At 35.8% G+C, this 14,092-nt stretch overlaps 1 protein-coding gene across 1 annotated transcript in view; it reads left to right on the top strand.

The window, feature by feature from the left end:
* The window catches only part of CNTN5 (contactin 5), a 1,367,783-nt gene that overhangs the window by 312,065 nt on the left and 1,041,626 nt on the right, over positions 1 to 14,092 (top strand). The window lies entirely within an intron of this gene.

Here is a 14,092-nt window from a genome sequence, read left to right as displayed (position 1 = left end):
CCACATAAGTGATATTATATGATATTTGTTGTTCTCTGTCTGACTAACTTCACTTAGTATAATCTCTAGGTCCATCCATGTTGCTGAAAGTGGCATTATTTCATTCTTTTTATGGCTGAGTAATATTCCATTGTATATGTACCACATCTTCTTTATTCGTTCATCTGTTGATGGACATTAAGGTGGCTTCCGTGTCTTGGCTATTGTAAATAGTGCTTCAGTGAACATTGGGGTGCATGTATCTCTTTGGATTATGGTTTTCTCTGGATATATGCTCAGGAGTGGTATTGCTGGATCATATGGTAGTTCTATTTTTAGTTTTTAAGGAACCTCCATACTCTTCTCCATAGTCTAGGTTGTACCAATTTACATTCCCACCAACAGTGTAGGAGGGTTCCCTTTTCTCCACACCCTCTCCAGCATTTATTTTTTGTGGACTTTTTGATGATGACCATTCTGACTGGCACGAATTTATACCTCATTGTAGTCTTGATTTGCATTTCTCTGATAATTAGTGATGTTGAGCATCTTTTCTTGTGAGTTTTGGCCATCTGTATGTCTCATGAAGAATATTTTAAAGTGGACACACAGTGGAATTGGCAGGGAGGCCAATTCAATGGCAAATGCAGAAAATATGTTAAATGAGTGGTAATAGAAATAGAGTAGACAAGGATCTGAAATATACATAGGCATCAAATAAACATGATTTGATAAATAATTGGATTCATGGTTGAGGAAGAATGAAATATCAGAGAGGTCCTTAAGGTTTGTGGCTTTTGCAAGATGAGAAGATGGTGGAATCAGTCACTGAGATTGAGAATACCAGAGGATGATATGGTTATTGTTAAGGGTTGACAGCGTTGATGAAAGGAAGCAGATATTGTTCCTGGTTTCAATTTTAAACATGTTAATTTTGTCATGACTTTGAGAAAGCCAAGGGAAAAATGGTTATAAATTTGGCAGTTGTTTGTGTTTAGGTAGTATAGTGAAGTCAAGGATTACCTCGGAAGAGATTATAGAGTAGAGATTAAAGAAGGCCAGGATTGAACTTTGATGCATCCCACACTTAAGAGCCTGATAGAGGAATATGTTTTTCTAAGGTTCAAGAAAGCAAAATGGAATATTGGGAATGAAAGTAGATATTAATGGGAAAGGGAATGAATGTGAGGTGTGAAAATGAAGACAGTAAGTATAGGTATCTCTTTTGAGGAATGTGGTTGTGTTGTGCAGGAGTGAAACAGGGAAAAGTTAAAGGAGGATGTGAGGTTAAGAAAATGTTATACTTAGTTTTTTGTGGTCAACTTGACTGGAACAGAGGCTGCAGAGACATTTGGTCAAACATTCTAGTTGTGTCTGTGAGGGTGTTTCTGAAGGAGTTTGACATTTGAACACATCAGCTAAGTAAAGCAGATTGCACTCCCTAATGTGGGTGGGCCCCATCCAGGGAATTGAAGACCTGAAAAGAACAAACCAACTGACATTCATGTGAGTAAGAGGGAATTCCTCTGCCCAACTGCTTTCAAGTTGGAACATCAGTTTTCTCCTGCTTTCAGACTTGAACTGAAACATTGGCACTTCTTGGATCTGGAGCCTGCTGGTCTTCAGCCAGGACTATGCCCTTGGTTCTTCTGGATCTCCAGGTTACCAACTCCAAATGTTGGGATTTGCTATTATCCACAGTCACACTTTATGTTAGCCCAATTCCTTGTTTTATATATACATAGTCCGATACATACATGTATCCGACTATGTATATACTATCCATAGTCCATTTATATATCCTTACTTTGGCCTATTTCTCTTTCAACAAAAATTTAATGACCAGGTTCACTGTCCTTTGAAAGCATTCCCCGCCATGTATATCTTTCAGAATCAGTCTGACATAATATAGTGCTTACTCTCAGGATGTACATACAAACAGAGCAGATCTGTCCCTGACCCACCCTTGGCCTTTCCCTGTCTTGGTCAGCTGGCCACAGGAGCCCCTATGAAGGTACAGGGGTGAGCTAAGTGAGAGGCATTGTTGATCCAGTGATGAAAGTCAGGGCCACCTCCACTGACACAGACCTTGCATAACGTTGTGTAGAATCAACAGACATACTTTACAGGAAAGGTGGTGTGAAAGTAGACACATGATAGTGGGAAACAGCGATCCAATTCACTTACCACTCTCTGGTTCTGATCATGTCTGATCTTGGATGCAGTATCTATATCTTTACCCAGAAGGACCAGACCACATCAGGAGGGCCAGAGGATGGCCCTCATAAACATATTCCTGATAGAGGAATTCAGTATTTTTGAGTGGTTTAGCCAGATGTCCCTATTATGAATATCAACATCTCACTCCTTTCCAATCAAGGCTCTGACACTGAGGTGACAGACTTGTTAGGTTTGAGAATTCACCTTTCTGGAGCTCACCTACTTTTATAATTAACTCATGGCCTCAGCCTCAACTTTCTTGCCCTCTGCCTCTAAGAGTTGATAATCTTTACATGCTAATTAAGAGGTGTTCTGGTTTCACACTTTGAGCTGGTGATTAAGAGTGGTATTCTGGTAAACCAAACCGAATGAGTAATTTTAAAAACCCTAATTTATAGTGTTCACTGATTCTGGGTTTAAATATTCCTATACTGGCTGAATTAAATATTAATGGTAGCTTGAAAACTTTCTGAATATTTACCAATTGGCTATTGCAAGTGAGTTGCCTCTAGTACACTGCTGGAATCACTCCAAGACTCTCTTTGTTTTGTTTATTTTTTAAAAAGTTTCCTTGTGATGAGAACGCTCAAGATTTATTCTCTTAACAACTTTCATATATAACATACAGAGTGTTAATTGTATTTATCATGTTGTACATTATATCCCTAGTACTTATTTATCTTTTAATTGGAAGTTTGTACCTTTTGACCACCTTCATCCAATTCCTCCTCCCCCTACCCCCTGCCTCTGGTAACCACAAATCTGATCTTTTTTTTCTGTTTGCTGGTTTGTTTGTTTTTTTAATTGACCTAAAGCACTATGTTAGTTCCTGTTAAACAACATAGTGATTAGATATTTCTACACATTTCAAGTGATCACCACAATAAGTCTAGTTACAATATGTCACCATACAAAGATATTACAGAGTTACTATATTCCCCACACTGTACATTTCATCCCCTTGGCTCATTTATTTTGTAACTGGAAGTTTGTACCTCTTGATCTCCCTCACCTATTGCTTTCTCTGGCAACCACTTGTTTTTTCTCTGTATCTATAACTCTGTTTCTGTATTGTTATGTTTGTTCATTTGTTTTGTTTCCACATATAAGAAAAATCATATAGTATTTGTCTTTATCTGTCTGACTTATTTCACTTAGCATCATAACTCTAGGTCCATCCGTGTTTTCTCAAATGGCAAGATTTAATTTTTTGTGGCTGAAAAATATTCCATTGTGGGTATATATATATATATATATATATATATATATATCATATCTTCTTCATATATTCCTCTGTTGATGGACACCTTGGTTGCTTTCATATCTGGGCTAATATAAATAAATCTGCAATGAACAGTGCTTTTGTTTTCTTTGGATAAATACCAAGAAGTGGAATTGCTGGTCATATGGTAGTTCTATTTTTAATTTTTTGAGGAACATCCACACTCTTTTCTATAGTCATTTTAACAATTTACATTCCCACCAACAGTTCCCTTTTCTCACATTCTTGCCAAAGCTTGTTATTGGTTGTCTTTTTTGATAATAGCAATTCTGACAGGTTTGAGGTGATATCTCATTGTGGTTTTGATTTTCATTTCCCTGATGATTAGTGATGTTGAGCATCTTTTCGTGTGCCTGTTGGCTATCTGTATCTTCTTGGGAAAAATGTCTATTCAGATTCTTTGCCCACTTTTTGATCAGGTTGTTTGCTTTTTTGATGTTGAGTTGTATGAGTTCTGTGTAAATTTTGGATATTAACCTCTTATTGGATATATTATTTGCCAATATCTTCTCCCATTCATTAGGTGGTCTATTAGTTTTGTTGATAGTTTCCTTCACTATGCAAATGATTTTTAGTTTGAGGTAGTCCCATTTGTTTATTTTTGCTTTTTTTCCCCTTGTCTGAGGAGACATATCCAAAAAATTATTACTAAAACCTATGCCATAGAGCTTATAGTATATGTTTTCTTCTAGAAGTTTTATGGTTTCAGATCTTACATTTAAGTCTAATCCATTTTCAATGTTTTTGTGTGTGTAATGTGAGAGAGTAGTCCATTTTCATTTGTTTGCTTGTAGGTGTCCATTTTTCCAATGCTGTTTATTGAAGAAGCTGTCTTTTACCCATTGTATAGTCATACCCCTTTCTTGTAGATTAATTGCCCATATAAGTGTGGGTTCTTTTCTTGGCTTGCTATTCTTTTCCATTGGTCTATGTGTCTGTTTTTGTGCCAGTACTATACTCTTTTGATTACTGTAGCTTTGTAGTATAGTTTGAAATCAAGGTGTTTGATACCTCCAGCTTTGTTCTTATTTCTCAGGACTGTTTTATTTAGTCAGGGTCTTTTGTGTTTCCATACAAATTTTAGAATTATTTGTTCTAGTTCTGTGAAGAATGCTGTTTGTGTTTTTACAGGGATTGCAATGAATCTGTAGATTGCCTTGGGTAGTATGGTCATTTTAACAATATTAATTTTTCCAATCCATGAACATGGTATCTCTTTCCATCTGTCTGTATCATCTTCAGTTTCTTTCATTGATGTCTTATAGTTTTCTGAGTACAGGTTTTTTACCTCTTCAGTAGATTTATTCCTAGGCATTTTATTTCTCTTGATGTGACTGTGAATGGAATTGTTTTCTTAATTCATCTTTCTGGCAGTTTGTTGTTAGTGTATAGAAGCACAACAGATTTCTGTATATTAATTTTGTATCCTGCAACTACCAAATTTATTGATGAATTCCAGTAGTTTTTAGTGGCATCTTTAGGATTTTCTATGTATAGTATTACATCATCTGCCAGCAGTGACAGTTTTACTTCTTCCTTTCCAATTTGTATTCCTTTTTTTCCCTTTTCTTGTATGATTGCTGTTGCTAGGACTTACAACACTATGCTGAATAATGGTGATGAGAGTGGGCATCCTTGTCTTGTTCCTTGCATAGCATAATTATTGACAGTTTTGTTTCTTTGAAATATGAGGAAGAATTATACCTTCAAAATTTAGCATTTTGTTTGGCACCTGATTTAATAGTTTCAGTAGAAAGACTAACTTGTGACAGAAAAGAGTGTTGACTGAGTATCTCATGTCTAAAGGAGGTTATTTCAAAGGAGAGTTGAAAGAGCCTGGAAGAGTGGGATGATGAAAATAGGAATGTTCTGTTATTGCCTATAATCATCCCCGACCTGTCAGACTTGTTTCTTTGTTAACTGCTATGTTTCTGAGAATTCTGACACTTATGCATTTCTTTAATATGATTTTCTTTGCTTTTGAATTGAGTATACTTTATGTAAACAAGCATTAATTAAGTTGCAACCAAGTTAAATTCAGTCGTCTGTGTATATATTTTGGCGTAAATTTAAAATTTCATTAAGGGAGTTCTCACTTTAGGTTAGAAGAGTTAAGGATATATGGAGACCTCTAGAAGTGGGGAAAAGAAACAGATATATCAATGCATGCCAATACTTCTAATAAGAGAAGTTGTAATAAGTTCCACAATAGTAAGAACACAACATAATTAGATTTGTCTGGAGTTGTAAGGAAAACTTAAGAGGACCTCCAGCCTGAACAGAAATTTTAATATGAATGGAAGTTCTTTAGGTGAATGAGGGTAGGAAGGTCATTTGAAGCATAGAACCATGCTGGATACTATCTTGAAGTTAACATGTTGTTAATAAAGATTAAATATCAATTTAAGGCTTAGCTATAAGTTTTTCTAAGGTTAAATTTTTTTTTTGTTTTCCTACTCATTGACACATTTGAAGTAGAAAACTAAAAGTGGATTCTATTAAAGGCAATTATCTTGCAAAAAGACTAATTTTTTTTCCAGTCTGATAAAGGAGAGAAAAGAGAAAATATATATATATAAAGAAGATACATGAATTGGAAATAACTTGAAATAGAGGAATTTAGAAATGTAGAAGAGAAAAGGAAAATATCAAGCAACTGTACAATTTTAGGCTGGTTATAAGGACTTACTCTTTTCCTTGTGCAAAGTAAAATTCATGTTAGATCTAAAAAATCACAGCAGAATCACATAAGAGTAAGTGAAGCAAGGTTATGAATAATGAGACAACTCACCTCCTTTTTGAGTAAGTCACCTAGGACTTCTGGGTGAACTTTGATCTACTTTTAAAAGAAGTGGTGAGAAAAAGATGGGTTGGCAAAAATTGTAACCTTTCATAAAGCCCAACTTGAGACAGACATAGCAACTAACATGTAAAACTGAGATTAGAAATAAGTTTCTCATCTATCATTTCTTGAGACATTTATTATAATTCTTCAAGTAGACAGAGGATCTGACACCATTATCCCCATTCTAAGGCATTTTCTCAGAAATCCTGAATGACTTACTTATGATCTAAGAGTAAGTTAGTGGCTAATGCCTAAGGAAATCTTACCTTGACTCCAAATGGAGTAGTTTCTGCATCAAAACATATTGTCTTAAAGACAGGCATGAGCTTATTTCAGACACTAGACTGAAAGGTTTTGCTTCTGAGAAGCAAACTTGAAGAGGAAATTTGAAAACACAACAACACTACCATTCATTATTATTTCTTTCTTGCTGTATTAATTCATAATTAAGGTGAGAAAATAATAATAATTAGTAGTATGTATTAAATGCTCAATATATGTCAGGCATGTTGGTAAGCACTTAATGGGCATTACTTCATTTAATTTTCTCAATATTTCCATAAGTAAAAAAAAAACACAAAAAAAATGATGTACCATGTCATCTTTAAAAGGTAATGACAATAACAGGAACATGAAATTCTGAATTCCAAAGAATTCTTCTTAATGAAAGTCCAAGCTGAAAGAAACATAATTCTTCAAGTTCTTAAATAAGCTTTTGCTGGTTACCTAGGTAACTATCTCTCTGCCAAAGTTTATAACTTCAGGGGAAAAGAAATCATGCCTGCCTTTAAAAAAAATTTAGGGTTCTAAGGTACAGAGTAGAAATGTGTAATTTTCAGTGTTTGTTAGGAAGAGAAAGAAAAGTAAGAAAAGGGGGAAAGAAGAGAGAATGAAGAAAGAAAAAAGGAAGGAATGGAGGGATAGAGACAGGGAGAGATAAAAGAAGGAAATAAAAGAAATGTGTAACCTTCTCCTCATAATTCCTCACCAAAAAATACAACAGTTTTACTTGTTAAGAACACAACTGGGTTTCTTTTGAAGTGACCTTAGAATACATTATCTGTTTTCTGGAACAGTTTATATATATATATATAAATTTATTTATTTATTTTTGGCTGAGTTGGGTCTTTGTTGCTGCACATGGGCTTTCTCTAGTTGAGGCAAGTGTGGGCTACTCTTCGTTGCGGTGCATGGGCTTCTCATTGTGGTGGCTTCTCTTGTTGCGGAGCATGGACTCTAGGTGTGCAGGCTTCAGTAGTTGTGGCTCGTGGGCTCTAGAGTGCAGGCTCAGTAGTTGTGGCTCACGGGCCTAGTCGCTCCACGGCATGTGGGATCTTCCTGGACCAGGGCTTGAACCCGTGTCCACTGCATTGGCAGGAGAATTCTTAACCACTGTGCCACCAGGGAAGCCCTGGAATAGTTTTATACTTGGAGTATGAGCTGCAAAAGTAAGATTAGCTTTCTGTTTTACCAAAAAAAGTGACTTGTCTACTACAGTGATATTTAGAATTTGGACCTGATATGAGAAATGCAAACCAGGATTAGAGAAAATCTTTGGTTTGGGCCACATGAAATTACTTATGTTCCACTATATTTGTCTAATATAAATGTCAATCTCCTATGGTTCTGACTAATATAGGTAAGACTCATAAAGATCAATAATCTTTGGTGGTGAAGACTACAAGCAATTGAAATAGTTTTTCTCAACCTAATCATGAAATATGCACCTTAGAAAAAAAAAAAAAAAAGGAAATATGCACCTTAGGTTTCCCTTGACTCTTGGTAGTGTCTCAACATGGACTCTCAGTTAATGGCCTCAGTCACTCTGAAGTCATTGATCTAATGTTTCAAAATTTACATCACAGTTTAGTTATTTGAGATAAGACATACTGTTTGTATGGGTAGCTATGCTCTGGTTTTGATGCTGGTACATTCACAAGTCTATCAAGAGCAAATTTTAGAAAAATACCCATTTTATAGCGTGGAGAATTTCTTTCGAACAGTGAACTTCATTATAAGTTAAAAAAATAGAGATGGTCTCACACATGTAAATTACCTATAAGTCAGCAATTACATACACTTAAATAATTTTCAAACATATTTAAAAATGAAAGTGACAAGATTTTAAGAAGAAATACCTATTGTAAATCCCTTAAATAAATGGAAAACAAAAAAATAATGTGAATGCTAAAAATACTACAGAAGTATTATAAAAAATTTTTAAAAGGTGAAATATAAGAATAAGTTAATATGTTAATTTTTATTTCAGTTTCATTGAGGTATAAATGACATATAAAATTTTAAGATATTTAAAGTGTACAACGTGACGATTTGATGCCTGTATATATTGTGAAAGGATTCCTCCGATCTAGTTAATTAACAGATATTCCAACTCACACATTTATCTTTTTGTTGTTGTTGTTAAGAACATTTAATCTCTGTTCTCTTAGCAATTTTCAATTACACAGTACAGTGTGATAAACTCTAGTCACCATGTTTACATTAGATACTCAGACTTTTTCTTCTTATAGCTGAAAGTGTGTATCCATTAATAAACCACTCCCTAATTCCTTCATCCTCTAGCCCACATCTGACTCTGTTTCTATGACTCTGACCTTTCTTTTCTTTCTTTTTTTTTTTTTTTTTTAGATTCCACATATAAATGATACCATGCATTATTTGTCTCTCCTTGTCTGGCTTATTTCACTTACCATAGTATTCTCAAGGTCCATCCACATTGTTAAAAATGGCAAGATTTCCTTCTTTCTTATAGCTGAACAGTATTTCATCATATGTATATATGGCACATCTTCGTTATCCATTCATTCCTTCAGAGAAACTTAGGTTGTTTTCATTATTTGGCTATTGTGAATAATGCTGCAGTGAACTTGGGAATGAAGATATATCTTCAATATCCTATCTTTATTTCCTTAGGATATATATGCATAGTGGGGTTGCTGGAATATATGATAGCTTTATTTCCTTTTCTCCACATCCTTGCCAGCACTTGTTATCACTTGTCTGCATGATAACCACTCTAAAAGGTGAGGTGATATCTCATTTTGGTTTTGATTTGTGCTCCCCAGATGATTAGTGACGTTGAACAGTTTTTTATGTAACTGTTGATAATTTTTTAGTCTACTTAGGAAAACTGTTCATTCAGTTTCTATGCCCCTTTTAAACTGGATTCTCTGTTTTTTTTTTAACATCGTTATTGGAGAATAATTGCTTTACATTGTTGTGTTAGTTTCTGCTGTATAAAAAAGTGAATCGGCTATATGTATACTTATATCCCCATATCATCTCCCTCTTGCCTCTCCATCCCATCCTCCCTATCCTGCCCCTCTAGGTGGTCACAAAGCACTGAGCTGATATCCTTGTGCTATGTGGCTGCTGCCCACTAGCTATCTATTTTACATTTGGTAGTGTATATATGTCCATGCCACTCTCTCACTTCATCCCAGTTTACCCTTCCCCCTCCCTGTGTCCTCAAGTCCATTCTCTACGTCTGCGTTTTTATTCCTGTCCTGCCCCTAGGTTCTTCAGAACCTTTTTTTTTTTTTTTAGATTCCCTATATATGTGTTAGCATACAGTATTTGTTTTTTCTCTTTCTGACTTACTTCACTCTGTAAGGCAGATACTAGGTCCAACCACCTCACTACAAATAACTCAATTTCATTTCTTTTTATGGCTGAGTAATATTACATTGTATATATGTGCCACATCTTCTTTATCCATTCATCTGTCATGGGACACTTAGGTTGCTTCCACATCCTGGCTATTGTAAATAGTGCTGCAATAAACATTGTGGTACATGACTCTTTCTGAGTTTTGGTTTTCTCAGAGTATATGACCAGTAGTGTGATGGCTGGGTCAAATGGTAGATCTATATTTAACTTTTTAAACCTCCACACTGTTCTCCATAGTGGCTGTATCAATGTACATTCCTACCAACAGAGTAGGAGTGTTCCCTTTTCTCCAAACCATCTCTAGCATTTATTGTTTGTAGATTTTTTGATGATGGCCATTCTGAACAGTGTGAGGTGATACCTCATTGTAGTTTTGATTTGCATTTCTCTAATGATTAGTGATGTTGAGCATCCTTTCATGTGTTTGTTGTCAATCTGTATGTCTTCTTTGGAGAAATGCCTATTTAAGTCTTCTGCTTATTTTTGGATTGGGTTGTTTGTTTTTTGATATACAGCTGCATGAGCTGCTTGTATATTTTGGAGATTAATCCTTTGTCAGTTGCTTCATTTGCAAATATCTTCTCCCATTCTGAGGGTTGTCTTTTCATCTTGTTTATGGTTTCCTTTGCTGTGCAAAAGCTTTTAAGTTTCAGTCGGTCCCATTTGTTTATTTTTCTTTTTATTTCCATTTCTCTAGGAGGTGGGTCAAAAAGGATCTTGCTGTGATTTATGTCATAGAGAGTTCTACCTATGTTTTCCACTAAGAGTTTTATAGTGTCTGGTCTTACATTTAGGTCTTTAATCCACTTTGAGTTTATTTTTGTGTACGGTGTTAGGGACTGTTCTAATTTCATTCTTTTACATTTAGCTGTCCAGTTTTCCCAGCACCACTTATTGAAGAGGCTGTCTTTTTTCCATTAAATATTCTTGCCGCTATTATCAAAAATAAGGTGACCATAGGTGCATGGGTTTATCTCTGGGCTTTCTATCCTGTTTCATTGATCTATATTTCTGTTTTTATGCCAGTACCATACTGTCTTGATTACTGTAGCTTTGTAGTATAGTCTGAAGTCAGGGAGCCTGAATCCTCCAGCTCCATTTTTCTTTCTCAATATTGCTTTGGCTATTCAGGGTCTTTTGTGTTTCCATACAAATTGTGAAATTTTTTGTTCTAGTTCTGTGAAAAATGCCAGTGGTAGTTTGATAGGGATTTCACTGAATCTATAGATTGCTTAGGGTAGTATAGTCATTTTCACAATGTGATTCTTTCAATCCAAGAACATGGTATATCTCTCCATCTGTTTCTATCATCTTTAATTTCTTTCACCAGTGTCTTATAGTTTTCTACATACAGGGTTTTGTCTCCTTAGGTAGGTTTATTCCTACGGATTTTATTCTTTTTGTTGCAGTGATAAATGGGAGTGTTTCCTTAATTTCTCTTTCAGATTTTTCATCATTAGTGTATAGGAATGCAAGAGATTTCTGTGCATTAATTTTGAATCCTGCTACTTTACCCAATTTATTGATTAGCTCTAGTAGTTTTCTGGTAGCATCTTTAGGATTCTCTGTGTATAGTATCATGTCACCTGCAAACAGTGACAGCTTTACTTCTTCTTTTCCTATTTGGATTCCGTTTATTTCTTTTTCTTCTCTAATTGCTGTGGCTAAAACTTCCAAAACTATGTTGAATAATAGTGGTGAGAGTAGACAACCTTGTCTTTTTCCTGATCTTAGTGGAAATGGTTTCAGTTTTTCACAATTGAGGATGATGTTGGCTATGGGTTTGTCATTTATGACCTTTATTATGTTGAGGTAAGTTCCCTCTATGCCTACTTTCTGGAGGGTTTTTATCATAAATGGGTGTTGAATTTTGTCAAAAGCTTTTTCTGCATCTATTGAGATGATCATATGGTTTTTCTCCTTCAATTTGTTAATATGGTGTATCACGTTGATTGGTTTGTGTATATTGAAGAATCCTTGCATTCCTGGGATAAACCCCACTTGATCATGGTGTAAGATCCTTTTAATGTGCTGTTGCATTCTGTTTGCTAGTATTTTGTACAGAATTTTTGCATCTATATTCATCAGTAATATTGGCCTGTAGTTTTCTTTCTTTGTGACATCTTTGTCTGGTTTTGGTATCAGGGTGATGGTGACCTCGTAGAATGAATTTGGGAGTGTTCCTCCCTCTGCTATATTTTGGAAGAGTTTGAGAAGGATGGGTGTTATCTCTTCTCTAAATGTTTGATAGAAATCGCCTGTTAAGCCATCTGTTCCTGAGCTTTTGCTAGTTGGGCGATTTTTATTCACAGTTTCAATTTCAGTGCTTGTGATTGGTCTGTTTATATTTTCTATTTCTTCCTGGTTCAGTCTTGGAAGGTTATACCTTTCTAAGAATTTGTCCATTTCTTCCAGGTTGTCCATTTTATTGGCATATAGTTGCTTTTAGTAATCTCTCATGATCTTTTGTATTTCTGCAGTGTCAGTTGTTACTTCTCCTTTTTCATTTCTAATTCTGTTGATTTGAGTCTTCTCCTTTTTTTTCTTGATGAGTCTGTCTAATGGTTTATCAATTTTTTTATCTTCTTAAAGAACCAGCTTTTAGATTTATTTATCTTTGCTACCATTTCATTCATTTCTTTTTCATTTATTTCTGATCTGATCTTTATGATTTCTTTATGTCTGCTAACTTTGGGCGTTTTTTGTTCTCCTTTTTCTAATTGCTTTAGGTGTAAGTTTAGGTTGTTTATTTGACATTTTTCTTGTTCTTGAGGTAGGATTGTATTGCTATAAACTTCCCTCTTAGTCCTGCTTTTGCTGCATCCCATAGGTTTTGGGTCTTCGTGTTTTCATTGTCATTTGTTTCTAGGTATTTTTTGATTTCCTCTTTGATTTCTTAAGTGATTTCTTGGTTATTTAGTAGTGTATTGTTTAGCCTCCGTTTGTTTGTATTTTTTACCATATTTTTTCCTGTAATTGTATCTAGTCTCATAGCATTGTGGTTGGAAAAAGATACTGGTCTGGTGGGTTTTTACCTTACTCCTTCGTCTGCTGCGTATTTCTGTGTCTTCTCATTTTGCTTAACTTACTGTGTTTGTGGTCTCCTTTTCACTGGCTGCAAGTTCCTAGTTCCCATTGTTTTTGATATCTGCCCCCAGTGGGTAAGGTTGGTTCAGTGGGTTGTGTAGGCTTCCTGGTGGAGGTGACTGGTGCCTGTGTTCTGGTGGATGAGGCTGGATCTTGTCTTTCTTGTGGGCAGGACCGCATCTGGTGGTGTGTTTTCAGGTGTCTGTGAACTTATTACGATTTTAGGCAGCCTCTCTGCTAATGGGTGGGGTTGTGTTCCTGTCTTGCTACTTGTTTGGCATGGGGTATTCAGCACTGGAGCTTACTGGTCATTGCATGGAGCTGGGTCTTAGTGTTGAGATGGAGATTTCTGGGAGAGTTCTCGCCAATTGATATTACATGGGGCCGGAAGGTCTTGTGGTCCAATGTCTTGAACTCGGCTCTCCCACCTCAGAGGCTCAGGCCTGACAGCCGGCTGGAGCACCAAGACCCTGTCAGCCTCACAGCTCAGAAGAAAAGGGATAAAAAAGGAAGAAAAAGAAAAAAAGTAAGTAAAGTTATTGAAATAAATTTTTTTTCAAATTATGGAAATAAAAAATCTTTTTAAGTAATAGAAAAAAGAAAAGAAGAGAGCAGCCAAACCAATAAACAAATCCACCAGTGATAACAAGTACTAAAAACTAAACTAAGATAAGCATAAAAATCAGAAACTGGTCAGTCACATACAGCAAATCCCCAGTCTACAGTTGCTCCCAAAGTCTACCACCTCAGTTTTGGGGTGATTGGTTGTCTATTCAGGTATTCCACAGATGCAGGGTACATGAAGTTGATTGTGCAGATTTAATCCACTGCTCCTGAGGCTGCTGGGAGAAATTTCCCTTTCTCTTCTTTGTTTGCACAGCTCCTGAGGTTCAGCTTTGGATTTGGCCCTGCCTCTGCATGTAGGTCACCCTCTGACATCTGTTCTTCACCCAGACAGGAGGAGGTTAAAGGAGGGGGTTAAAGGAGCA

This window comes from Balaenoptera physalus, assembly GCF_965194825.1.
Source record: "Balaenoptera physalus genome assembly, chromosome: 10".
NCBI classification, from domain to species: domain Eukaryota; kingdom Metazoa; phylum Chordata; class Mammalia; order Artiodactyla; family Balaenopteridae; genus Balaenoptera; species Balaenoptera physalus.
This window is presented reverse-complemented; position numbering and strand designations above follow the sequence as displayed.